Below are 27,024 nucleotides of genomic sequence, written 5' to 3'. Positions count from 1 at the left end.
CACCACAGTAAGAAATAAATGTTAAAAACGGTAAAATTGTTTTTATTTTTGCCTATTAAGAGGCAAGCCGAATTGTGCAACGATCTGTTCAGCATATATACACCTTTCGACGACAACCTGCTTGCATGCTCAAAAATCAAATGGTGCTGGTTATTTTCATAAAATTGTTCTTCATTATTGAAAATGGAGTAACTTTATTGTAATGGACATCATATATTCTCTAAGCTCATTCAATTTCTCCATGGCTTTGAAGCTGCCACGTTTCCCGCAATGCTTCCAGTATGTGGATTTTAAGAGTTTTTAAAGTATCACGAACCACAATAATATACATTTCAGTTTGAATTTAATGACTTATGAAGTAAAATGCACTGCAGAAAGTACAACTTGGAGGATGCAGGTTACCTTCAACCTTAAAACATCCAGGCAGAGCAATATAGCAGACAGGATGGCACATCGGCATTTTCCATTCAATAAGAGTGTGCTTCAAGTTCAAAACAAATTTTTTTTTGTTGAAAGCAGCCAACATTAACTGATCCTTTATACACAAAACAGCATCCTTTCTCACATTACACAAAACTGAGCAACACATTAAAGCAGTGTTCTCCAGACTTTTGAAAGGAATATAAAACTTCCAACAGCCTACTGCACTGAGGGATTTCATAATCTTGGCAGAAAACTTTTTGATGTATTCTGTACAATGACATCATGTTGGACAAACAACGCTATAGATTATACGCACTAATCAGCACACCATTTCCAGCAACACATGCAATCCACCCCTTCAACCAGTGAACAATAGTGAGTAAAACCTCAGCAGACAGCAAAATCACCAATGTTTCATGAATTCAGGAATGCACCCACTCATGCATGCTGTGCAATTAACTTCCTTCCACTTGAGGATTATGTGTCCCAGCTGTATATGCCCCCAGTCGGCCTTTTTGTGTGCAAATTCCAATGAGATGAAACAATCCCGATTGTGTTTATGGTCACCAGTCTGGCCGTGCTCTGGGGAGATGAAATTTGTGAAGCAGTGAAACGAGCCAAAGTAGTTAACCTTCAACTCCTGGAACTGTGGCTAGATCACATAGATGTCAGCATTTAAATCGACCATAGAGGCTTCCAGAAATTGCTCCAAACACATGTCGATTTACATGCAGAGTATAAAATGTGAACTGCCAGTGTCGATGGCCAACATTTTGAAATGTAAAAAAACACAATTCACATGTGGAATCGTTTGTTGAATAAATTAATTGTACAATGATACCTTCCGCAACGATAGGGTTTTAAAACCGATCAAATTCTGTGTCTTTGGTATCCGTAGCTGAGTTTGAAGTCACTTTGGCTATAGCATCATAAGGATCCCGATCAGATGTGGCATTTTTCATTTAATTTCAGAACCATTCTGCCATAGCAAATCATCTCCCCGAAGTGGATAGTTCACTTAAAAAAAAAGATCTGAAGACAGTTTGTGCACTAATAGCATTCCACGAGTTGATGAAGCATCAAGTGGGGCAGCATGCATACATCCATTCTTTGTGAAAGTGTTTCTCCTTCAATCGTCCACCTATTCCATTCGGTACAAACATGATCCTGGATGTTCGACCCTCTGCAATGTGTGTGCTATTTCTTCACAGGCACCTCGATCTCATCTGGTCTATGGGATCTGAACATCACCCACACTAAAACTCTATTCTTTACATAGGCCACAGGGGCACCATTCCACACATTATACTGATCCATAAACTCACTGCACCTTCATCCATCCAACTGTTTGGGCATACACAGAAATTCCTGCTGGGCAGGTCGGCGGGTTGATTAGGACTGCTGCCTCATGAAGCCGAGGATGCTGGTTCGATCCTGGCCCCAAGTCACTGTCTGTGTGGAGTTTGCACATTCTCCCCGTGCCTGCGTGGGTCTCACCCCCACAACCCAATTGATGTGCAGGGAGGTGGATTGGCCAAGCTAAATTGCCCCTTAACTGGAATTTTTATTTTATTTTTTAAAGTAAACAAATTCCTGCTGGGAACCTGATTCTCAGAAATAAGAAATAGAAAGTTCTGGGAAATCTCAGCAAGTTTGTCAGCATCCATAGAGAGAAAGAGTTAACGCTTAAGAGTCCAATATGATTCTTCAGAATGGACTTACGGCGTGCTTTTATCTGCTGAAAATCACAGGCTTTAATTTTGCCCCGGCTAGACTGAATTTTGGACGCTGCAAGTCCTGTGGTTTTCACTAGAATGATTTTCTAACCTTTCCAGTTGCACAGTTTGGATGCTGGGCATATCGAAATTCATAGGTGTTTCATGCATGTTGTCAATATGGCATCATGGGTACTCGTGTTTTTTCCATCTCTTGAACAATCATTGGAAACTACCCATTTTGGCCAAGGTCTTCCAAATGCCAGACACTTTTGTTCCATAAAGCAGCTGCACCAACTAGTTCTTCTCCAAAATCTTTACTGGGCCCAAGGTTTGATTAGGCCCACTATGCATTGCATTTCTAGAAATTATGAAACCGTTTTGATGATTTTTGAGGACCTATTCCAATACACGTTTCTCGAGATCAGGCTACTGGCTGGTCCCTGTTCTCATGGCGCATTTGGCCTTGGGCATCTTCAGGGTGGATCTCCTCCTTCTATTCTGCCATCAGCTATTCACCACCAAATTCTCTCACTGTAGCAGAGTCATTTGGCAAGGTGGCAAATGTTTCAACTTGAAACCAGCATCATACTTCATTTTGTTGGAACTCATTTCTCCTTGAGTTTCATCGCACGGGGTCTGCCGTATGGTTGTTTGAAATCCCCATGTATCATCACAATACAGCCCCAATGTCCGCTCGATCACTTGAACCTAGTTATAAGGCAAGTAAAATATGCATTTTGAGCAGAAAATTGTATACTCTCATGGTGGCACAGCTGCCTCATAGCGCCAAGGACCCAGTACGATTCCGACCTCGTAAATGTCTGGGTGGAGTTTGTACTTTCTCCTCGTGTCTGCATGGGTTTCTTCCAGGTGCTCCGGTTTCCTCCCACAGTTCAAAGATGTGCAGATTAGGTGGATTGGCCATATCTTTTTATTAAAACAGAAAAATTATATATAGACACAAGGCCAAACAGTACAAACACTAATTTTGTGTTGGAGAAACAGGGTACCCTCCCCTCAGTACCAACGTACAGGGAGGGGGGGGTGGATACTCTGATTATTCAAACAGTTCACAACACACTTCCACAAAAAACAAATGGTACATCCACTAAACCTTGCGCTGGAGAGACCAGATACCCTTGCCTCGGTCCCAACAGAAGGGAAAGGAAGGGGGTGGTGGGGGGCCCAATAGGACACTGCCAGAACTATCTACGGAGGCAGAAAAACAAAAGAACCTTAAATTATGATGTGCCAGATTACGGAAGTCCCCCAGAGGGGTTGAGGGGTGACAGTGTCAGGCACGAGTGAGCCCTGCACCCCACTGCGGAGAGCCTCATGTGCAGACTCCGCTCCCGACACTGACCAGCTGACAGCCTTCGGACAGTGGCCCTCCAGGCTGTAGCCACGTAAAATGGCTGCTTCCCGATTAATTTGGCCAAAATCCGATTTAAAATGGCTAACCGGAAAGGCTGCTGGGAAAAGCAGGTAAAAAGACACAAACTGACAGCTGCAGGCAGAATATCATATTCAGCTCTGGGGAAGTTGGCCCAGATCGATACTCAGGGCTATTAACAGCCCATCAACCCAGACATTTGCAGTTACAGTCAGGACTCTAACAGCCCATCCACCCAGACATCTGCAGTTTAATCGGCTATCCCCGGGAACAATTGCAACATATTAGCAAATGAATACCGGGCCAGACCTGTCGGCGCCTGCAGTGGCCGAAACAAAGGCAGGTGAACGACCACCCCCCGATCGGGGAATCGCCTCGCAATTGGACGTATCGAACCCAGTGATTGGGAACAAGTCCAATCACTTGGGACTCAGGGTCAAGGGCCACCCCGAGAGGCGGGAAGCCCCTGGGCCCTATAAAGTGAGGGGCCAAGTTCAGATCTCGCTCTCTCTCCCTTCTTCGCTTGCTCGAGACCTTCGCAAGAACAGCAACCGGCAACCGTAAGTTTGAATCCAGCGATCGCTATCCGATAAAGACTCCTAGCCATCGACCTGTATCAGCCTTTTGAATCCCGCGGGCCAGATCCGATTGGATAAGCCATTCGTTTCCCTGACCTGGTGGGCTCTTCCTAAAGTTAAGTATTGGCCAGTTGTCATAGGTTTATTATATAGATAGTAGGATTATTGTGTAAACATTACTTGTTGTATATAATAAATGACCGTTGATTTCAATCTTACTAAGCGGTGTGCTGACTTATTAATCATAACTCGAGCTTGAACCACGTGGCGGTATCAGATAGATACCTGGCGACTTGTGAGCAAAGGTGACGTAATCAGAGCTAATAAACTAAGGCTAAAAAGAGCAACAAGGCCAGAATCCTCCACCACACGGAGTGCGGCGGGCGACACGGGCCCACCAACCAACCCAGGGCTTGCCGTGATCCCCCAATGGGATCATCGACAGATAGGATCTCCTCAGTCTCCTCCCAGGGTTCTGGGAGGTGGTGGTGCAGATGCCTGCTCCGCCCCTGCCACCTGGTCGCCGAAAAGCCCCGTAAATAACTCCGGAACAGGTCCGGGATGGTGGCAGAGGTGCCCGAAGACAGCGGTTGGGACAGAGGGTCTTCCAAACTATGACCCACTAAGAAACCAAGAAGCAGGGGGTTATCACTGACCCCCTCCCCTGAGAATTTTTTTATTAAGAGGGAAATTTAGCGTGGCCAATCTACCTAACCTGCACATTTTTGGATTGTGGGGGCAACGCAAACATGGGGAGAATGTGCAAACTCCACACGAACAGTGACCCAGAGCTGGGATCGAACCTGGGACCTTGGCGCCGTGAGGCAGCAGGGCTAACCCACTGCGCCACCGTGCTGCCCTTTCCCCTGAGAAATTGAACAAGACCGGGGTGCTAAATTGTACTGGGTGGAACGGCCCTCGAGTCCCATCCGATGCCTAAGCACCCTGCTCGGGTTTCCTCACTATCCCTGCCTCCTTTCTTCGGGGATTGGACGTGACATCTGTGGAAAAGAACCTGGAGTGACTAAATTGCCCCTTAATTGGAAAAATAATTGGTACTCTAAATTTATTTTTAAAATGTTAAGGCCGAGGTCGTTAATTTGGATAACTATGGTTTATACTGAAGGTTGAATAATTAAGCTCTACCTGGGGGAATATTCCTTAATAACCACAGACAACAATTCCCAATTCATTGTTCAAGCCGTCATAAGAAAAAAGGTACAAGAAACAGTTCAATGCTCGGCATCCACACAGCTGAACATTCAGAAAATGCAGCAAAATAAAAAAGGACATAAATATTGGTGATAAAAACAGATGTTAGAAATAAAGGTTGGCCAATATCAGTATAAAGACGGGGTTCTTTTCTGTGGCCGTGTACCTTCATTTAGGCTACAGAGCTGGGACCACTGTTCACAATGTCTATGTTTGGTGATGTCACCAAATTGGGAGGGGCAGTCAACAATGAGAAGAATTTCAACATAAAAAGACAACATTAAAAAAAAGTCTAATGGTCATAACATTGCCAAATGGACTTCAACACAGGGAGAAATGGAGGAGAGAGAGAGAGAGAGAGAGAGAGAGAGAGGCGGATAGATATTTCATTTGCAGGGAAAAGCATAACAAGAGGCCATCAATAAGACAGCCACTAAGAAATCACAATAAACAACGGCATGGTCTTGTTGGGCCAAATGGTCTGTTCCTGCGCATGTCTTCTATGTAATAACCGGGCCTCTCTCTTTACAGCTCTACCCTACACCCCGCTCTCCTCTGCCTGTCAACTTAACACCATCCACCCCCGATCCCACTCTGACAACTCCGATTCCAACCCCACCCAGCTCAGACAGCTACATCCACCATTCTCAACTCTTACCCCCTTCCCCCCCCCCAATTCCCCACTCTCAGCTCTACACCCCACCCCCTCCCCCCACCAACCCCACTCTCGGGTTTGGAGTCACAGAAATTTCCAAGCTTCAAAATGGGGTCAGTGCGGAATAATTCAGAAAGCACCGTCTCAAAATCACTCCCAGATCTCAGACGGGGTTTGGTTTACTTCTCCCTTCATAGTCAGGTCGAAACTTCTATTGTCCTTCGACAATCATTCCACTCCACCCAGGTTTTCTCAATTTGATTATAACCAGCAAGGCACACCTTGACGACCCCTCAATTCCTTAAATCTTTAAGCACTCATCTGTTCTGGTCCTTGCTTTGTGAACCCCCAAAAGCATCTACCTTGGTGTTTAACAAGGTTTCCCCAGCTTTTCTACAGCAGCTACTTTTGTCCTGCTCCTCTGTCCGTAAGATAATGCGAAAAGTGCTAAAACTGCCACTCGACACCTCAATGGGTTTCTATCCCCATGGCAACCCGAGATCACATGGGCACGTCTCCGATTACAAGGAATTCACCATCTCCCTTTTCAGAGCTGTCAAAGGGACATTTTAAGCCTATCTTGTAAAGTTTAGTATTCATGACAAATTAAACAACTTTTGAAATTCCACTCAAGACAAAACATTATTAAGGTTACCTTTCAAAATATGCAGCTTCAGTTTTGTAACAAATATTTATACTGAGGATGAAAAGGGTGTTGCAACATAACCAAGTACACAAATCAAAAACCAAACCATAATATCCAGCTAGAATCACGTCATGGGATTGTGTGCTAGAATTCAGCAAGAACTATTCTGCAACAAATGAAAATAGAAGTGATTTTTAAAAAAAAACTCTTGTGCAGTGCACTGCTGGTACACAATAAGCCTGGTAGTTCTGTTGTTGATGCATTTGGTAGACATCACAGAGACATGGTTGCAGGGGGTTCAGGACTGGCATTTAAACATCCAGGGATTCACAACCTATTGAAAAGATAGAGAGGTGGGCAGAGGGGGCGGGGTTGCCTTGTTAATTAGGAATGAAATTAAATCAATAGCACTAAACGACATAGGGTCAGATGATGTGGAGTCTGTGTGGGTAGAGTTGAGGAACCACAAAGGCAAAAAAACCATAATGGGAGTTATGTACACGCCTCTTAACAGTGGTCAGGACCAGGGGCACAAAATGCACCACGAAATAGAAAGTGCATGTCAGAAAGGCAAGGTCACAGTGATCATGGGGGACTTCAATATGCAGGTGGACTGGGTAAATAATGCTGCCAGTGGACCCAAGGAAAGGGAATTCATTGAATGTTTACAGGAGGGCTTTTTGGAACAGCTTGTGATGGAGCCCACGAGGGAACAGGCCATTCTGTACTTCGTGTTATGTAATGAGCCAGACTTGATTAAAGATCTTAAAGTAAGGGAACACTTAGGAGGCAGTGATCATAATATGGTAGAATTCAATCTCCAATTTGAAAGAAAGAAGGTAGAATCAGATGTAAAGGTGCCACAGTTAAATAAAGGTAACTACAGGGGCATGAGGGAGGAACTGACGAAAATCGACTGGGAGCAGAGCCTAGTGGGAAAGACAGTAGAACAGCAATGGCAGGAGTTTCTGGGAGTAATTGAGGACACAGTGCAGAGGTTCATCCCAAAGAAAAGAAAGGTTATCAGAGGGGGGGGATTAGGCAGCCATGGCTGACAAAGGAAGTTAGGGAATGCATCAAAGCAAAAGAGAAAGCCTTAAATGTGGCAAAGAGTAGTGGGAAGTCAGAAGATTGGGAAGGCTACAAAAACAAACAGAGGATAACAAAGAGAGAAATAAGGAAAGAGAGGATCAAATATGAAGGTAGGCTAGCCAGTAACATTAGGAATGATAGTAAAAGTTTCTTTAAATACATTAAAAACAAACGGGAGGCAAAAGTTGACATTGGGCCGCTCCAAAATGACGCTGGTAATTTTGTGATGGGAGACAAGGAAATAGCTGAAGAACTAAATAAGTACTTTGCGTCAGTCTTCACAGTAGAAGACATGAGTAATATCCCACCAATTCCGGAGAGTCAGGGGGCAGAGTTGAATATGGTAGCCATCACAAAGGAGAAAGTGCTAGAGAAACTAAGAGGTCTAAAAATTGATAAATCTCCGGGCCCAGATGGGCTACATCCTAGAGTTCTAAAGGAGATAGCTGAATAAATAGTGGAGGCGTTAATTATGATCTTTCAAAAGTCACTGGAGTCAGGGAAAGTCCCAGAGGATTGGAAAATCGCTGTTGTAACCCCCCTGTTCAAGAAGGGAACAAGGAAAAAGATGGAAAATTATAGGCCAATTAGCCTAACCTCGGTTGTTGGCAAGATTCTAGAATCCATCGTTAAGGATGAGATTTCTAAATTCTTGGAAGTGCAGGGTCGGATTAGGACAAGTCAGCATGGATTTAGTAAGGGGAGGTCGTGCCTGACAAACCTGTTAGAGTTCTTTGAAGAGATAACAAATAGGCTAGACCAAGGAGAGCCAATGGATGTTATCTATCTTGACTTCCAAAAGGCCTTTGATAAGGTGCCTCATGGGAGACTGCTGAGTAAAATAAGGGCCCATGGTATTCAAGGCAAGGTACTAACATGGATTGACGATTGGCTGTCAGGTAAAAGGCAGAGAGTTGGGATAAAAGGTTCTTTTTCGGAATGGCAACCGGTGACGAGTGGTGTCCCGCAGGGTTCAGTGTTGGGGCCACAGCTGTTCTCTTTATATATTAACGATCTAGATGACGGGACTGGGGTCATTCTGGCTAAGTTTGCCGATGATACAAAGATAGGTGGAGGGGCAGGTAGTATTGAGGAGGTGGGGAGGCTGCAGAAAAATTTAGACAGTTTAGGAGAGTGGTCCAAGAAATGGCTGATGAAATTCAACGTGGGCAAGTGCGAGGTCTTGCACTTTGGAAAAAAGAATAGAGGCATGGACTATTTTCTAAACGGTGACAAAATTCATAATGCTGAAGTGCAAAGGGACTTGGGAGTCCTAGTCCAGGATTCTCTAAAGGTAAACTTGCAGAGTCCGTAATTAAGAAAGCAAATGCAATGTTGTCATTTATCTCAAGTGGCTTGGAATATAAAAGCAGGAGTGTACTTCTGAAGCTTTATAAAGCATTAGTTAGGCCCTATTTAGAATACTGTGAGCAATTTTGGGCCCCACACCTCAGGAAGGACATACTGGCACTGGAGCGGGTCCAGCGGAGATTCACATGGATGATCCCAGGAATGGTAGGCCTAACATACGATGAACGTCTGAGGATCCTGGGATTATATTCATTGGAGTTTAGGAGGTTGAGGGGAGATCTAATAGAAACTTACAAGATAATGAATGGCTTAGATAGGGAAGGTGTTTCTGTTAGCAGGGGAGACTAGGACCCGGGCCGGACACAGCTTTGGAATAAAAGGGAGTCACTTTAGAACAGAGATGAGGAGAAATTTCTTCAGCCAGAGAGTGGTGGGTCTGTGGAATTCATTGCCACAGAGGGCGGTGGAGGCCAGGACGTTGAGTGTCTTTAAGACAGAAGTTGATAAATTCTTGATTTCTCGAGGAATTAAGGGCTATGGAGAGAGAGCGGGTAAATGGAGTTGAAATCAGCCATGATTAAATGGTGGAGTGGACTCGATGGGCCGAATGGCCTTACTTCCGCTCCTATGTCTTATGGTCTTAAACAGAAAATGTTCAAATAATCTGCACTAAAATTCCCAATGAGATATTCATAATGGAGAGATTTCCAATGCCGGGTTTAGATGTTAATTTGGATTCCCATCGAAGTTATCAGCATCACAGAAATATTTGGAACGGATTTGAACACCTCTCAGGGAAAAAAAAGTGCTAAGAAGTGCCTAAAAGAACCCTGCAGCTTTCCAAATCGGTAAAGCTTTTTGAATTTTCTTTCCATTTAGCCATTGGCTTTAGTGCAGCTTTATTAATGACGAGGAGAAATTGGCAATTTTGTTAAAGTGTCTTCAGCTGCTCAGAAGGTCGAGGGACTGAACATCCTGCTCTGGGCAAACCTTTCCAAACTAAACAAGTGGACAGCAACAGGTCCCCTTTTCCTTTTGGGAACACTTCACTTTTACTAGATCTGCTGCAAAAATAACAGGACAGGATGTCAAAGCAAAATCTAACCTTGCAGCCTTTTTACGAACAAAGCGCTATCAACCCACCTACAGTAAAATGTACTGAATGCAGCTGTGTTCTGGACTGGCGAGTGCGCTGTTTTGCAAGCCCACTCAATACTATCAAAATTCTAGTTCAGCAATAGAAATAAAATTGCAGTGAGATGTGCAAATTCTTCTTTGGGAAGTGGAGAGAAATATAGCAGTGGAGAATAACTTCTTAAATCATCTCATGTCAAGTAATGGGAGGCAATTTTGCACCCGCGTTCAAGAGTAATGTCCAGAACAGTCCACCCATAATTCCAAATTCCACCCCAGTGAACCTTGCTGATATAACCATGCTTTGTTTGTTAACCTCGGAGGGGAGTCAATAAATAGGCCGTGTTCAACTGGGATGTAGGCTGTGACCAGGAAAGTAATCAGAGCAATGCTTCATGTGTGCATTGGCTTCTTGCAGCATAGATCACTGAACAGCAAAGTGGCTGGAATCATAAACCCCCCCATTTCTCTAGTCAAGAGGTAACCGAGGCCAAGTGTAGCACTGACAATGCTCTCAGAGCCCAAGCGTAGCTAATTCAGTACAGGTCAGGGATTAAACTTGAAAAATGTTAACAGCGGCTGCTGCACTAGAAGACCTTCGTGTTACTGTATAACAAAATGTTCCAGCTCAAGCACACGTGCTGTTAAAAACCATCTCAACATAGCCCATTTAAAAAGCACAACATGGAAGTTGCGATGCCTATAAAATGCATTCCAAGTCTCCTTTTCACGGCAAGGAGCAAATGTAATGCACAAAACTGTCTTAAGACTAGGTTGCACATCAAACTTGTGGTTAGGAATTTCTAAAATACTCCAAACTATCCCAGTGAAACTTTAATCACCACTTCTAAGAACATCAAACGATAAACTTATATTATTTTAGTTAATCTTCATTGCCAGGCCTAGGGCATAGTTGTACCACAATGTAGACAATTTTGATTCCTACCAAGTTTCACTCTTCAGCATGGGGTCCCTCTCAATTATGGAAGATAATGGAGGCTCCACCAAACACAGGTTTGTGTCAAAAGAAAGCGCATTCATGTTTGGGTGCTTTGAGATCACATTGCTTTCTCAATTATGGAGATAAAGACACAGTAGCAATTGGTGTTAGGCCAGAAGATACAGCTCCCACTACTAGCTTGTGAAAAAGAACAGCATGTTGTGAGATAAAACCTTTTAGATTAAAACTGAGTAAAAGCTTTTTAAAAGGAGCTCCTGATTAGAATACCACTTTGCCTTCCTTCCCAAAAGAGGATACATAGGTCTCTTAGAAAGGATCGGTTGGAGCATTCGCATCAAAAACACTACAATTAATTTGCAGGGAAGAAATGAAGCAGGACTCAATCACAGGGGAGATTTTTGATTCATTCCTATTTCTAGGGATTATCAACTGAAGTACATTATTTATTTTTTTTAATTTCCAAAAAATATACTTTATTCATAAAATCTATCATAAACATTACAGAACATTTTGAATTGTCTTGCCTATACATTTCCATCAGAGTTACACATTCCCTTGACTTTCTTCCATTCAATTTTGATAACCTTACACACATATTGCTCTTTACGTTACAATTCCTTCTTAAATATTTACATGGTCATGTTTCTTTTATACATTGGAGTGTTAATGACCCAGACCAAGGGGGGGTTTACACTGTTACCCGCCCCTCGGTGTACATTTGCTGGTAAGACCTTACACAGTGGTCTTTCCCCATTGCGCCTTGGCGGCAGCTGCCCCAAGCTTGAGTGCTATTTAGTTGGAAATCTGACTAATAATGGCTGCTTACAGTCATTGAAGTACAGGTATTCAAATCGGTGGACTGCCACATAATAAATCTCCTTTCAATGAACATGAATGCAAGCATTTTAAAAAGGGGTAGGGGAATTCTCAAATAATGTATAATAACTAAACAATTTTGAATTGCAGCAAGGCTGGACCTCAAGATCTAAGACGCTCACTGCTCAGTTTTCTAAATCCAGTGTCTGAATTTGCATACATTAGTCTACACGTTAGATTTTTCATCCATTGATCTGGTATTTTACAATTGGCTGTGGCTGGATTGTTTTTGTAGTTTTATCAAGGGAGGAAACAATCAGGAAATCTTTGTTCCTTATTAAGGCATATTGCCTCTTTGTATTTGGCAATGACAATCAGAGATACAAGGTCACACAAGTTGGTGCTCTTCAATATTTGCACTTGTGCCAATGTTGCAAAACAAGATCAAAAACAAAGTTACTATATAAAAGAACATTTAAAAAATAAACCATTTATTCTAGCCAGTAGGAAAAACTTGTGACTCCTACAAACGGTTCTGCATTAAGCATCCTGAACAACTAAATTTGCAAAAGATTAAAAGTTCATCCAAAACAGGAGCTGAATAAATAAATAAACTTGTTCAAACTCACATGACATTCACAGGACACAATATTGCTGTTAGGATAATGTTCTGTAATCTCTCTCCAGCCCCAGATACCCACTGGGAAGTGGGGTACAAAATTCAATTTTCCAAATGGCATGCCATCCCATAATTTAAAAAGGTAACCACCAAGCCAAGATCAGTGGGAAGTAGGAACTCTTCAGCACTAAATCCAAGAATAATATCCTGAAAAGTCAATGGCTGACTGAATCCAGAACCAAATAGGAACGATAAAAGATACACATGGGAGTTGGGTTCACAAGAAGCAAAGAAAAAAAGAGCACCCAGTTTCAACAAATTTTAACCATAATATAGAATATAAAAAGCATTTATCTTAATATTGACAACATGGCATTGCATCATGTTGAAATGTTGTATTGCTGCTTTCCTAAACGGAAGTATCACCACCGCTCAAAGCTATTAACACTGCACAAGAGTAGCAGTAACGGGTAGAGAGCACAGCCAATATTCTGGAATGTAGAACCTCATACAAACTCAGTGCCCCAAGTTAAACCAGCACACACTGCACCAACCATGCAAGTTACCAGTGAACATTTTGCTGCAGCACACCCACATCAGCAAAAGCACCACCAGTCTTACTTAGCCCAACGATCATAGCAACATACACCATTGGAAACAGCAAAATAACCCTTCAGACAGTTTTAATTAAAATGAGAACACCATTGTAGAAGTATTTAAAATGTCCCAGTTGGCAGCAGTACTTCCCAGTATGAATAACTATGCCTGGTGGGAATGCACACCAAACCGCTGGAGGAATTTATTTTTAAAAGCAGAAAGCAAAAGAAGCAAAAACCTCCCCATCGCTCACTGCTAATGCATGTGCAAGGTGGTCCAAATTGCATATGTAGACAATATTTAAAAGTTTTATTGCTAGCAGTTGCACCATGGAAAGATGTTGTCATAACTCAAACGAATTGCTAGCTGTTTTGCGCATGCCCACTTTGGTGAGAAGTGAACAGCTATAGTGATACATGCACAGAAAGACTGGAAATCAGCATACATGCACAAAGGAGCTTTTCTTTTCAGACTCCAAGATGAAGAACAAATTTGACATGCATTTTTTTTCTCCTTCAAGCACAAAGTTGAGTGCAAGGACACAGATAGAATTAATTTAATGTGTAATGCTGGCAACAGGCCAATAATAAATTTATTTTTCATCTCAAAAAGAATTCTGAAATAGAAACAAATTTTACATAATGAAAATTTATCTCAGTTTCAGTTCCTCAGTTACGATTAGCATCTAAACAGTGCCAGGGGGGTCAATCAATAAAGTCCAAATTAGGGTAATTGTGCACACATGTCTTAATGCGCAGAGTGTGGTAAATAAGATTGGCGAGCTGCAAGTGCAGATAGCCGAAATATGATGTGGCGATATGGAGACCAAGCTCAAAGGGCAGGACTGAATATTAAATATTCCTTGATACAAGGTGGTGTTCAGGAAAGATAGGAAAGAAGAAGGGAAGGGGGCAGGAATGATGAAGAACATTGGAGAGAGGATGTCCCAGAGGGGTAAAGTACAGAATCCATTTGGCGAGAGCCAAAGAACAAAAGAGCTACAATTACATTGCTCAGTGCAGTCTCTACGCCAACCAACTAGGTGGAAAGATGTAGAGAAACAAATTTAAGAAAACTACAAAATAAAATGTGCAAGAATTATAATGGGGAATTTAATTATTATAAAGACTGGAATAGTAGTAGCTAGATTAATAGTAATAATATTAGTGGAATAGTAGTAGAGGGCGGCATGGTAGCACAGTGGTTGGCACTGTTGCTTCACAGCGCCAGGGTCCCAGGTTCGATTCCTGGCTTGGGCCACTGTCTGTGTGGAGTCTGTACGTTCTCCCAGTGTCTGCGTGAATTCTTCCAGGTGCTCCGGTTTCCTCCCACAGCCCCGAAAGACGTGCGGTTAGGTCATTTGGACATTCTGAATTTTCCCTGTGTACTCGAACAGGCACCAGAATGTGGCGACTGGGGGATTTTCACAGTAACTCCATTGCAGTGTTAATGTAAGCCTACTTGTGACAATAAAGATTATTATTAAGATCAGCAGGGCAGAAAGGGGAAAGAGTTCCTAGAGTGTGTTCAGGAAAATTCAGCAATATGTTTCAGTCCAACAGGAAAGGGGACATTTCTAGGCCTGGTTCTAGGGAATGAAGTGGTCCAGTGATCAAGCCTGCTGGGGGACATTTAGGAGATAGTGAACATTAAAAGGTTTAGGCTGCGAATAGAAAAGGACATGGAACAATCCAGCAGTAAGAATAATTAGCAGGGAGTGACAACAGCACATCTAGCCCCTTCAACCCTGCAAAGTCCCCCAAAATAACATCTTGGGGCTTGTACCAAAATTGGGAGACATGTCCCACAGACTCATCAACAGCCTGACAATCATACTCACAGAATCATACCTTCCAGCCAATATCCAAGACACCACCATCACTGGGTATGTTCTGTCCAACCAGCTGGTCAGACGCAGCAGAGGCAACAGCATGGTAGCATACAGGAGGGAGGAAGTTGCTCTGGGAGTCCCCAACATTGGTGTTATGCTATTAGATCAAACGTGGGCAAGGAAACGATCTTTTGATTACCATATAACCACCCTCACTCAGATGAAGAATCAGTACTCTACATTGAACAATATTTGGAGGAAGCACTGAGCGTGGCAAACATTCAGAATGTATTCTGGGTTCGGGACTTCAATGTCCATCACAAGAATGGCTTGATAGCACCACTACTGAGTCCAAGGTCAGTGCCTGGAAGGAGTCGTTCGTGGAATTTACAATTCAGGAGGTGGCCATTCGGCCCATTGTATCTGTACCGACTCTTGGAAAGAGCACCCTACTTAAGCCCATGCCTCCACCCTATCCCATAACCCAGTAACCCCATCTAACCGTTTGGACACAAAGGGGCAATTTAGAATGACCAATCCACCTAATCTGCACATCTTTGGACTATGGGAGGAAACCGGAGGAAAGCCACGCAGACACAGGGAGAATGCGCAAACACCACATTCACCCAAGGCCGGAGTTGAACCTGGGTCCCTGGAGCTGTGATGCAGTAGTGCTAACTACTGTGAAACAGTGCTGCCCCAAGGAAGTAAATTTGCAAGGTATTAAATTCTCCAAGATCAGCAGAAACTCTGTAGCATTCCACATCAGTATATTGGGATATGGGCTTTTCAGCGGTCAGAGCTCCATCTGGACTGGTGCAATCCCCAAGAGGCAGTGTAGCATACCAGAGTTGCTGTCAAAACCCATGGGGATTTTATTAAAGTATTGACAGATGTCAGCTTGGTTTAGAATGCATGGTTACCGCGTCACCATATCTGTGGGTGGTGGGAAGAAAGACTCTGTTTCAGATGATGGTCTTTCGCACACTTTCCTTAACAGCAAACCTGCAGATTAAAGTTGTCAGTTTGCAGACGTAATGATCTTCTTTGTAGATTCAGGTACTGTTGAAAAATGCTGTGCTCAAACTTTTCTGGAGAAGCACCTGACTTCACATGAAACTTTGCTTTGACTTCAGCCCTCTTGCCTCAGGGAAACAGTATCCCGACGTTTTCTGGAAAGAAAGAGTCAGCTGGATTCTTTCACTGTGCTACCAGAATCAAAACGGAAACCAAACTCAAACCTTGGGACTCTGAAAAATATTCCTGTGGAATACAATCCAATCACTGCCTGTTACCGGGCAGAGTACAACCTTTGGGCCAATCCATTGACCACCAGCCAAGCAACCAAACCCAATCCCAGCCCATCTCTCGGTCACTGTGCCAGCCAGTTTGCAGCTTCTGTTTAAACCAGCACAACCTTCCGGATTCTTCCTACTTGAAGGAAAGATGCAGGCTTCTTGCCTTAAAGTGACATGTCCATTAATCATCCATGGATTAAATATTATAATAATTTGTCACAAGTAGGCTTCAATGTAGTTACTGTGAAAAGCCCTATTAAGTATGTAATGGCAAAAATGGGAAAATAAGAGAATAAACAGGAAGGACCTTTACAGGTCTTGATGTGCTATATGAATGACAACATTGGGTCACATTAGTCCCAAAAGGTGTTGGATATGCAAAGCTTGAGGACTGTACTATCATGCATTATTTGGAGTGCTTTTTCTTGGAAATATATTTGAAGTGTAAGGTACACAATTGTGCCTCTTAAGAGTTGGCATTCATGTTTAACATGCAGTAGTATTTTCCAGACACTGGTTGAAGTATTTGTTAACCAAATGCGATTGTTAACCCCTCAATAGCCTGTGCATTTAAAACACAGTAGAGAAAATTATACGCATTGTGGGGATAAATTTCTGCAGCAGTGTGTATAATTAGTGATCACTCTAAAAGGAGAGTCTTCTCAGTAATCCATCACGGACTCCCAACTTTTGCACGGTCATGCTGTCTTAGGTTTCTATTTTTTGCTCATTGGTAATTTCTCCTATTTATTTTAATAGTCAGGAAAATCAGGGCTGGTGAGCGCAGTTGAAACACTGGCCAGAAAGATTCAGTCATACTGCACTGGAACACCAGAATGGGGTGTTTTCCTCCTCAAGTTACTACAACAGAAATGTGTACTCCTAGACTGCTAGAAATGAGCCATCGTCCAGCCCTCGCCTCATTAAAGGAAATGTGTTGTTAGGAAGGGATAAGTGGACCAGCAAAATAAAACATGCACTTTATTGAGCACCAGGTCATTTAAAAATCAGAGTTGCTTCTACAACACTGTACATGCACACCTATCTTTCATGCATGATAAAACACAAGTCAAAATAAAGCTATATTACATTGAAATCCATTGTGAACCTAGGAAACCTCTAGTTGAGGAAATCTGAAACATGAAAATGGCAAAACTTTCAAGTCGAGGGCAATGTGCTATTAATGTAAAATACGCTTTGTTTATTTTGAAGCAATACCTCATTTAGACCTCATTCATCTATTCAGTTAGTACAAGATGAAGAAAAATAGCCCTTTACTCAGCAAGAACATGCGCTGTTTGGATTGCACTTTTAAGCACACAGATGTTGATTTTTGGGCTCAACAGAATCTTAGCATTTCGAAATATTACTGCATTGCTGCAGAAATTCAGCTTTGTCAAAGTGCCAGAGACTATTCAGACTAGTGCCTGTCTGAAGATTTTGTTAATCATAAAATGTAAAAGTCTCAACCACTTCACCAGATTTGTGCCAGGTGAATCACAATGATCATGATAATCTATTACTGTGGCTATGTTTAAAACAAAATAGATTCAGAACAGGTGGCAATTGTCAAGACAGTGATGTACAGATGGAAAAATGTCCTTATATGTATGAATCACAACAAATAAAAGCCTAGAGATTGTAAGTCACTATCCTTAAACTGGACCAGTGACCTCCATCAAAATAATTTGTGCAATTCCAGTGACACGTAAAACAATAAATATTAAAGGATAACATACAACAAAAGAAAGGTTCATGTCCAGCAAGTCTTTTCAGCAGTGTGATCCTATGTAACAAAGTACAAGTCATATTTATCATGGTCAGTTATTAACATTCCCTCCCTTTCCCATTTGGACTCTTATTTTCGTTGCCACTTTTAAGACATGATGCTGGAAAAACTTCCCACAATGTTCTACAATTTTTCCATCCAGCCAGAGTGTCTGGAAGTGTTCCACTCAATTACACGAAAACAAATAGCATATGTTATCACAAGTGGTGTTGAAGGTTCCCAGACTAAATGTCTTTTTTCACAAGGCGACAATTTTAGGAGTCACTACTAAAGAATCTGAAAAGCCAACTAGAGACCCAATTACATTTGACAATATCTGCTAAGGGGTTGAGGAGGATGAGAGAAACTTAACACCGTCAATTTTTGGGTTGTCTTCAAGTTATACAAGATTTTGTTTTTTAAGAAATGGTACTTTCCGCTCAACTAGCAAGCCTGTTCAGATCAGTGAGGAAGGTGGGGTGGGGGGGGAGGGAGGAAAAAAAAGGTGTTTCAAGCCAACACAAAACGGCACTCACAACGTAGCTATGTCAGGAGATATTTTTCTTCCCCAGATTGAGCTGGATTTCAACCAAAAGCCTCAGGTGTGTAGGGACAATGAAGTATCAGTGCCCATAATTTGGCAATCCAACTAAGCAGAAAGAATTCTACCAAAACAAAACCTAAATTTGTTTGCAATTTCACTGAGCATTCAGAAAGTTCCACAGATGTTGAATGAATCTTTATCTCAAAATTGGATGGCGCCCATTTGCAGGTATGGGGATCACAATTTGTGACCTACCTCACCCATACCCATCGAGGCAGGCAGCATGCAAACATTTGAATGGTTTCAGCCAATCAGCCCTGTGGGCTGGCTGCACATTCAACAGAACTTCCAACTAGCCACCAACTTCTAAATCCATTTTGGCCCGCTTAAAGGGAAGTTGCACGGATTCACTGACTGTCAGACCCGGTAACGTAAAACAAAAGGAAATGGAACGCTGAGCAGACAGAAGGCTTCGCAGTTCCTGGATGTGGCACTGAGCCCTTAGTCACAGAACTGGACAGGAGAGAAGCAATATTTCCATGTGATTATGGAAGCCATACAGGAACACCCACCGAAAGGAATGGGAGCAAGTGGTCAGGGAGGATAACACAAGGAGCCTGCCACCACCAGCACTGGATTTCATAAAGCAGGCAAAACTGTCCAGCCACTTTCAGAAGTCATATAGAGGATTATAAGTGGGTAGGATGGGTGGTGGGATCAGTTTATTGAGAGAGGTTCAGTGCTATAGTTACAAAGTTACACGGGAGCTACAAGTGTGATTTTCATTCTTTACAACACATGGAAGCGACTGGTCACAATAGACAAACAGACAATACAGGAAAATTCAGCAGGTTTCAAATGAACCTTTCCGTAAGGGGCTGCAAGGTGTTGCAGTGGTTAGCACTGCTGCCTCACGGCACCGAGGACCCGCGTTCGATTCTGGCCCGGGTCACTATCCTTGTGGAGTTTGCAGATTCTCCCCGTGCCTGCGTGGGTCTCACCCCCACAACCTAAAGATGCGCAGAGTAGGTGGATTAGCCATACTAAATTGCTCCTTAATTGGGGGGGGGGGGGGGAAGTAATTAATTAACTGGGTACAAATTTATTTTTAAAAATCTTTCCATAAAACGCAAAAAGTTAGAGCAGGGCAGGTCTGTGATTGATTGGAAAACAAGATAAAAGTGATTTAATGACATAAAAGGAGAGAATGATGCAGTAATGATAAGTAATGAAACAAAAAGTGGGTTGAGGTTGGAGCTGCCAGAGAAAGACTGGGGCAGCGTGGTACCACAGTGGTTAGCACTGCTGCCTCACAGCACTAGGGACCCATGTTTGATTCCAACAGTGGGTGATTGTGGTGTGTGAAGTTTGCACATTCTCCTGTATCTGCGTGGGTTTCCTCTGGCTGTCTCGGTTTTCTCCCAAAGTCCAAAGATGTGCAGGTTAGGTGGATTGGCCATGCTAAACTGTCCCTTAGTGTCCAAAAGGTTAGGTGGGGTTACTGGGTTCCATGGATAGGGTGGGGACCTGAGTCTAAGGAGGGTTTCTCTTTCAGAGGGTCGTTGCAGACTCAACGAAAGGCTTCCTTCAGCACTGCAGTGATTATCTGACTGTAACCAGCACCTGCTTGCTGATAACAAAATGGAACAGCAATTATCATCCAAAATCACTGAACTTAATGATGAGTTTGGAAGGTTGTAATTTAAAGCCTTACAAAAACTGCTTCAGGGTTTGAATTTTATCTCCCACATCCTAAATATTCACCACAAACGATAGTAACATTCAGGAAAGTTGCACCAGGTGTGGCTGGAGAAGACATAATTAAATCTATCCAAGAATTTGTTCAACTCCCAAAATTGTTTACAAGAAAAAGAAAATCCACCCTCAAGTTGTAAAATGTCCACATTGAAAGCATTAGATAAAACACAGACCCGGGGGCAAATTAGTGCATTAGTTCAACAACTGCTCCACCTTACCTTCAGCATAAAGCAACTGAATCTTTGTTCCTTGAAGATTTATTCTGAAGATGTGAATCAGTGTTTTTTTAAAAAGACCAGAAACAGCCACATTGTAAAGTGACAGCATGAAAAACCGATACCCAGCTTCAGGCAGTATCAACAGGTGAGGATGGGTGGGTTGGGGAGGGAGGGGAGAAGAAAAAACAAGTCTCACATTACAAAATTAGTTTTTGGTGTAAAGATTTCATATTATTGCCTCAAGCTCAAAACATTCCACAAATAAGGATTCCCTTACTTAAATGGATATTTAACAAAAAAACTCTTGAATACTTTGACAATGGAATTGAAAGAGAGAAAAAATGACCAACTTGTCTTGCATTTGCTAAGCATTCATCCCAAATCTTTTTCCTACAGCAGTAATTGAGTTCACTAAAAATACACATTCTATGATCGACTACAAGTCAGATACTGTTCACTTAATGTTTCAACTTGATGGACAGAATGATAATCAAAAATGAGATGGACAAAGAAAATTCTCAGTTTAGCAAAGAAAAGTTTGCCTCCATCAGAAATTACTTCAAAGAAAGGTTTACTGCAAATACGGAGTCTTAGATCTGACACACGGTGATCAATCAACAAACCTTGAAGATCGTGCTTGCAGGAAGCCATTTGCATTCCCATACCACATTTTACTGCTGTTCTAAGATGTCTTATTGACATCCTTTGGAAAGTTTCAGATTCCTACACACAGGCCAGGTTTATTTTTAAACAATCCAACAGCTGGAAAAATAAACAGCACATTTTTAAGAATTCCACTTAAAAAAACATATCCAGAGAAGAAATCTCGATTTTGCAAGGACATTTGATTTTTCGATCTACTTTAAATATTTCAATAAGCAAAAATGATGGGGATAAAGTATCTTTAGATCACATGATAGTGAGAAAGAGTAGGGCAGTGTTACAAAATAACACTTATTCTACTGTTTAGACAAAAGAGGACGACATCAAGACTAGGGAAGCGACCTGGCCTCATATCAGAGTCCACCCCACCCAAGGTGATTAAGTGTATTCCTGGAGGGTACATCGTACGACTTGCTCCACAGCCTTGCCATTAGCCATCCAACACATCTATCCTTGTGACGTACTGCCCTCCTACACCAATTGGAAAGCAAAAAGATTTATTACCCAATTCGATGATGCTTTACTGTCAGCCGCAAAACCATTTTCTTCCCCCATATGCAATATTTTTAAATCTGGTAAGAGGTGTCCAAAGAGAATGACAAGGAAAAAAAATGTTTTAATGCCCCCATGATTTTTCTCCTGGGTTTCGCACAGCAGTGTCCTGAAGAGTGATCTTTAATTCCTGGAGACTCCCGGCCGATCCTGGAGGGATGGCAACCCAATTCCCATGCAGACCAAAGATGGAGTACATTTTTGAGGATGATAGGGACACAGAGCTGGGGTCAATCTCTGCAATTACAGGTCATATAGGATTTTCAAGTCACACTATGTAAGTAGACACAGAGGGGGGTGCACCCATAGCGACATTTACACATGTCTGCAAACTGTAGCTGTGATCACATTGAAGGGCACTGGCAGGCACAATCGTAGGGCTGTCAGGAATTTCAGGATCAACATCTTTTACAGCTCAAATTCAAAAACGCTTGCCAAAACAATTGCTAACCACGATACTTTCATGCTGACCGTACCCGATTTATACTATCGTAGTATATATTGAAAGAGCTTTTGGTTAACCACTTGTCCTCAGCTGCTGCTCTATCTGCAGGGGAGCAAGTGGTCAATCAAAACACAGTACGACTCGAGAAGACCAAACTTTAAGGCATCACTTTTAATATTGCCTTCTTTGGCTTAGTGTAAATTATTGTCTGACCACACTTTGGTGAAGCGCCTTGGGCACGTTTTCCTCAGTTTGAAGCACTACATAAATGTAAATTGTTAGGAGTGCTCCCATTCCCATTTAGGGAAGCACGGTAGTACAGCGGATAGCACTGTGGCTTCACAGCGCCAGGGTCCCAGGTTCGTTCCCAGCTTGGGTCACCGTCAGTGCAGAGTCTGCACGTTCTCTCAGTGTCTGCTTGGGTTTCCTCCAGGTGCTCCGGTTTCCTCCCACAGTCCAAAAGCGTGCGGGTTAGGTGGATTGGCCATGATAAATTGCCCATAGTGACCAAAAATGTTAGGAGGGGTTATTGGGTTACAGGGATAGGGTGGAAATGAGGGCTTAAGTGGGTCGGTGCAGACTCCATGGTCCGAATGGCCTCCTTCTGCACTGTATGTATGTTCTATTCCACCAGCACTTAACGGTATAGCACTGTTTGTTCACAAATGCAACATGTGGAGGAGAAAGGAGAGCTGAAAATTTGAACTCATGTTTCTTTCTCTTCTCTTGTCACCAACCATGCAAACTTCCCACAGCATGTGGACCATGTCTTGGTCTATTAATGTGCAGTTTGGAAGCCAAGTATTTGTCATTCGGACTAATAAATATCTGGAATTAAAAGTCTAATGATGACCACAAATCCATTGTCGAATGTTAAAACCCATCTGGTTCAATAATGTCCTTTAGGGAAAGAAATCTGCCATCCTTACCTGGTTTGGCCTATATGTGACTGCAAATCCACAGCAATGTGGTTGACTCTTAAAAGCCCTCTGAAATGGCCTAGCTAGCAAACCAATCAGTTGGGGATGGGCAACAAATGCTGGGCAAACCAGTGATGTTTATATCCCATGAATGTTTGGCTCTGGAAGTCAGTTTTAACTAGAGTCTGCTATGGGACTACAACACCTGACTGACCCAGTCAGGATGTAGCACAGGCTAGAAGGTGCGGAGTTCAATTCCTAACCAAAACAGTGTTATTTTAACTCCACTGAGTCCAATATAACCTGCATCTATGGAGTAAAACATCCCAAGGCAGGTGATCAAATAAAGGCTGACATTGAGCCACAAAAGAAATACAAGGGCAGCTAACCAAACGCTTGAATTAAGATAATCCACAGTGTGTTAGTCATGGGGGTTGGGGAGGGCGCAGGAGGTAGAGAGAAGAAAGCATTTGAAATGGATTAGGGGAGGGTCATCATTTCCATTTCAGATCACCACTGGTGACCCCTGTTGGAAAATGTAGATGTCAGACAATGATGAAATTGGCAAGGACACAGGGTCAAGCCTGACTGCAATGTTCTCCATGATTTAAGAATCTAGGTTCAGACATGAACAATTGAAAAGAATCAGAGTGCTGCTGGTGCCCACTGACTGTCACAATAAGAAACAACGGCTTCAGGAGCAGAGGGTAGAAAGATTGAAAAGCAAAAATAAAAGAGAAGCAGGTGGGATTTGAATAGTAAGTTTATGTTTCAGCTTTGCCACTCGTTACCGGGGTGAGGAAGCTAAGAACTTGGTCCTCTTGCTACAGGTTATCAGATGGGGATTGAGAAGAGGGACACTCAAACCATTGTATTAGCAAATGGGAGTTGCTCCATTTTACTTCTGTTTGTTGTTATATGTGGATGTCAAATGGTCAAACTTTAAGGTCTGCATCAATCGCACAATAATTCTAGCATATGGGGGGGGGGGGAAAAGAGCAAATAAACTACCTAAGATTAGATCAAAAATTTGTTCCCTGGGCTTCTGTGCCACTTTCTAAATAAAAACTAACTCCAATCAGTCCAAAAATTAACAAAATTATCCCAGCTGTGTTAATTTCAAAGAGGTTAAAGTAATGTAATCTAATATTCTTACTTTTGAAATACTGTAGTAGATCTGGTATTCAACCAGTTTCTGGGTTTCAAAACCAGCTAACAGGAGACAGAAGACAAGAATGGTTTGCCTCAGACTCTGTGCTTTCCCCAAGGAAAGACAAGTTCTACAGTCACTTTTCAGGTATTTGTAAAATTACTTGTTATGGGGAAGGGAGAAGAAAGCAAGTGGAGAGAGAGAGAAAGACACGTGTGGCCACATCCTATCACTTTGATGCAATCAGGGCACAAACACAATTAAATTTAAGCCAAAATGAAATGAGAAGAACTTGTTTTGGCCACTGAGCTCTTTTTGGAGATTTTGGAGATGTTTAGAACCCTTCGGACTTAAAGTCAACACGAGACCACCACCCCAACTCATGCCCGCTCCCACTCTCCCAAAAGGAATGTGGTTTTGCGTAGCTACAATGTTTAGCACCTATTGACAGAACCTCTTGACAGCAGAGCACTACTCAGTACTGGTCGTCAACCCAAAATCACTGGAGTGGGACTTGAACCCACGACCTTCTATTTCAGGGTAAGTGCTAACACTCAGCCATGGCTGGCATTTATCGGACCACTTTGGAAGCAAGATGCCAACAGCTTTCAAATCATTGCATTAAGTAAGACAGATTTATTCTGCTTTGTTAACAAAAATAGTTATTACAAGCAATGATGTGGAATGGCATGGGCTCTAACAGAACACTGATCTTATAGGACTTCAACTTCGCAACAACTACACACTTAAAATAATGAGTTGCTCATTTCTTTCACACTCAAAAGGAAATCAAAGGCCCATCAACTTGGTGGATGGGATTAAAGGCTGGTTGATTCGAGGAACATTCATAAACTGTTTAAGCTTGGTCTTTGCACAGACGATTTGGCTCCAGTCAGTTCCAACTCGGAATTCTTTTTCCAGTATTTTAGTCACCTCATCTAAAGATATTGCTACATTTGGATAATTTTTTATTTCCGACATTTTCTTTACTTCCACCCTGCCCAAGTTCAGAGGCATCATATGGCATTTTCTCTGGCCATTGTGCTGTCACAGCCAATGAGAATGTGTCGAATGCCACAATAGTATAATCTCGCCCCTTTTATCAATGCGCAAGGAGCTGTGTGGTGATATAAAATTCTGAGATTAAGAGTTATCAATTTAAGCAGTATTTAATACTCTCACCATAGGCATTAGATCTTTGATAAGGTGAACAGTGACTCAATTTTTCCATAGTTTGCCACATTGTTGTGAAGGAGAGATTGGAGTGCTCCATTGACCCAGAGAGCAATGAGTCAGGAGTCTTAAGCTCGTGGCATGGTCACCCATGACAGAAGGTAGGAGGGGAGGAACCAGACAAGGTGCAACCCAAAACAAGTCCACAACGGTGGATCGGGTGGAAGAAATTCATCTGGGTATTAATGGCTGCCATGGTGGATGAAGGCAACAGCAGTAGGGACTGGGAGATCTCCAGTTGTCGAGGTTGCCTTGACACTGGAACTGGACCTATCCTCTGTCAAGGACCATGTGTCTGCAAATGTGCAACAATATTCTGCTGTTATAGAGTATGTCTACCTAGTGGAAACTAGCACACCAAGAACAGTCTGTTCCATCGCCCACCTGGCTGGAAAACCACATCCAGCAGGCTCATCTACCTGGGGTCAGAAAATCAGTTTCAGTTTCAGAACCTGGAACATATGAACCCACATGGATCACAACCGGAACAGAGAGCTGTCTTCATTGCAGTGAACTCAAGCACTTCAACATTGACGTTGCTGCCCTACAAGAGACCCGAAGAGCAGGCAAATGGCAGCTGAGGGAGGGTGGTGTTTCTTCTGGAGAGGAAAAACCCCAGGGTCAGCCCAGGACGCATGGGGTTGGATTCGCCATCAAGAATGAACTCATAAACTGACAGCTCCCTGTCAGCATCAATGAATGCCTCATGACTCTCCATCTACAACTTGCCACGAACCAGCAGGCAATGGTTGTGAGTGCCTACGCCCCAACTCTTGAAGCCAAAGACTTTTATTCCTCCCTGGACACGAATACTCTCCAACATTGTTATGGAAGACAAACCTACTTGGGACTTCAATGCCATGTTTAGAAAGGACTTCCAACTGGAAGGAGTTGGGAATTGGAACTCCAACAGGGTTCTCCTGCTCACCAAATGTACGGAACACCAGCTTGCCAACATATATAATAATAATGATCTTTATTGTCACAAGGCGGCTTACATTAACACTGCAATGAAGTTACTGTGAAAAGCCCCTCCTCGCCACCTGTTCGGGGGGGTACACAGAGGAAGAATTCAGAATGTCCAAATTACCTAACAGCACGTCTTTCTGGACTTGTGGAAGGAAACCAGAGCACCCAGAGGAAACCCACGCAGACGCCACACAGTGACCCAAGCCGGGAATCGAACCTGGGACCCTGGAACTGTGAAGCAACAGTGCTATGCCGACCACACACTGGTCCACCAAAAAGACAAATTCAAGAATTCCTGGAGACATCCACGATTAAACCACTGGCAATTGATTGCTTGATCCAGAGACCAAAAGAATGCCCTCATCATCAAAGCGATGACCAATGTAGACAACTGCTGGACAAACCATCGCTCCTCTCATGTCCATCAAACTCCATCAGAAGATGACAGCCAAGATCAACATTGAGCGGCTTCAAGAGCCAAGCATAAGAGCAAATGTCCAAAAATGTCTTCCCCAAAATC

The 27,024-nt window shown here is 42.8% G+C and overlaps 1 protein-coding gene and 1 long non-coding RNA gene across 2 annotated transcripts in view; both read right to left on the bottom strand.

Moving 5' to 3' along the window:
- The window catches only part of sdc2 (syndecan 2), a 120,195-nt gene that overhangs the window by 70,143 nt on the left and 23,028 nt on the right, over positions 1 to 27,024 (bottom strand). The gene's annotated exons all lie outside the window — the stretch shown is intronic.
- Positions 27 to 6,407, bottom strand: LOC140385686 (uncharacterized). Its single transcript, XR_011933421.1, has 2 exons — positions 6,342 to 6,407; positions 27 to 3,068 (listed from the first exon to the last, which is right to left on the bottom strand). It is a non-coding gene; the product is annotated as an uncharacterized lncRNA (long non-coding RNA).

Source organism: Scyliorhinus torazame, chromosome 11, assembly GCF_047496885.1.
Source record: "Scyliorhinus torazame isolate Kashiwa2021f chromosome 11, sScyTor2.1, whole genome shotgun sequence".
Taxonomy (NCBI): domain Eukaryota; kingdom Metazoa; phylum Chordata; class Chondrichthyes; order Carcharhiniformes; family Scyliorhinidae; genus Scyliorhinus; species Scyliorhinus torazame.
Note: the sequence above shows the minus strand (reverse complement) of the source record. Positions and strands in the feature narration are given on the sequence as shown.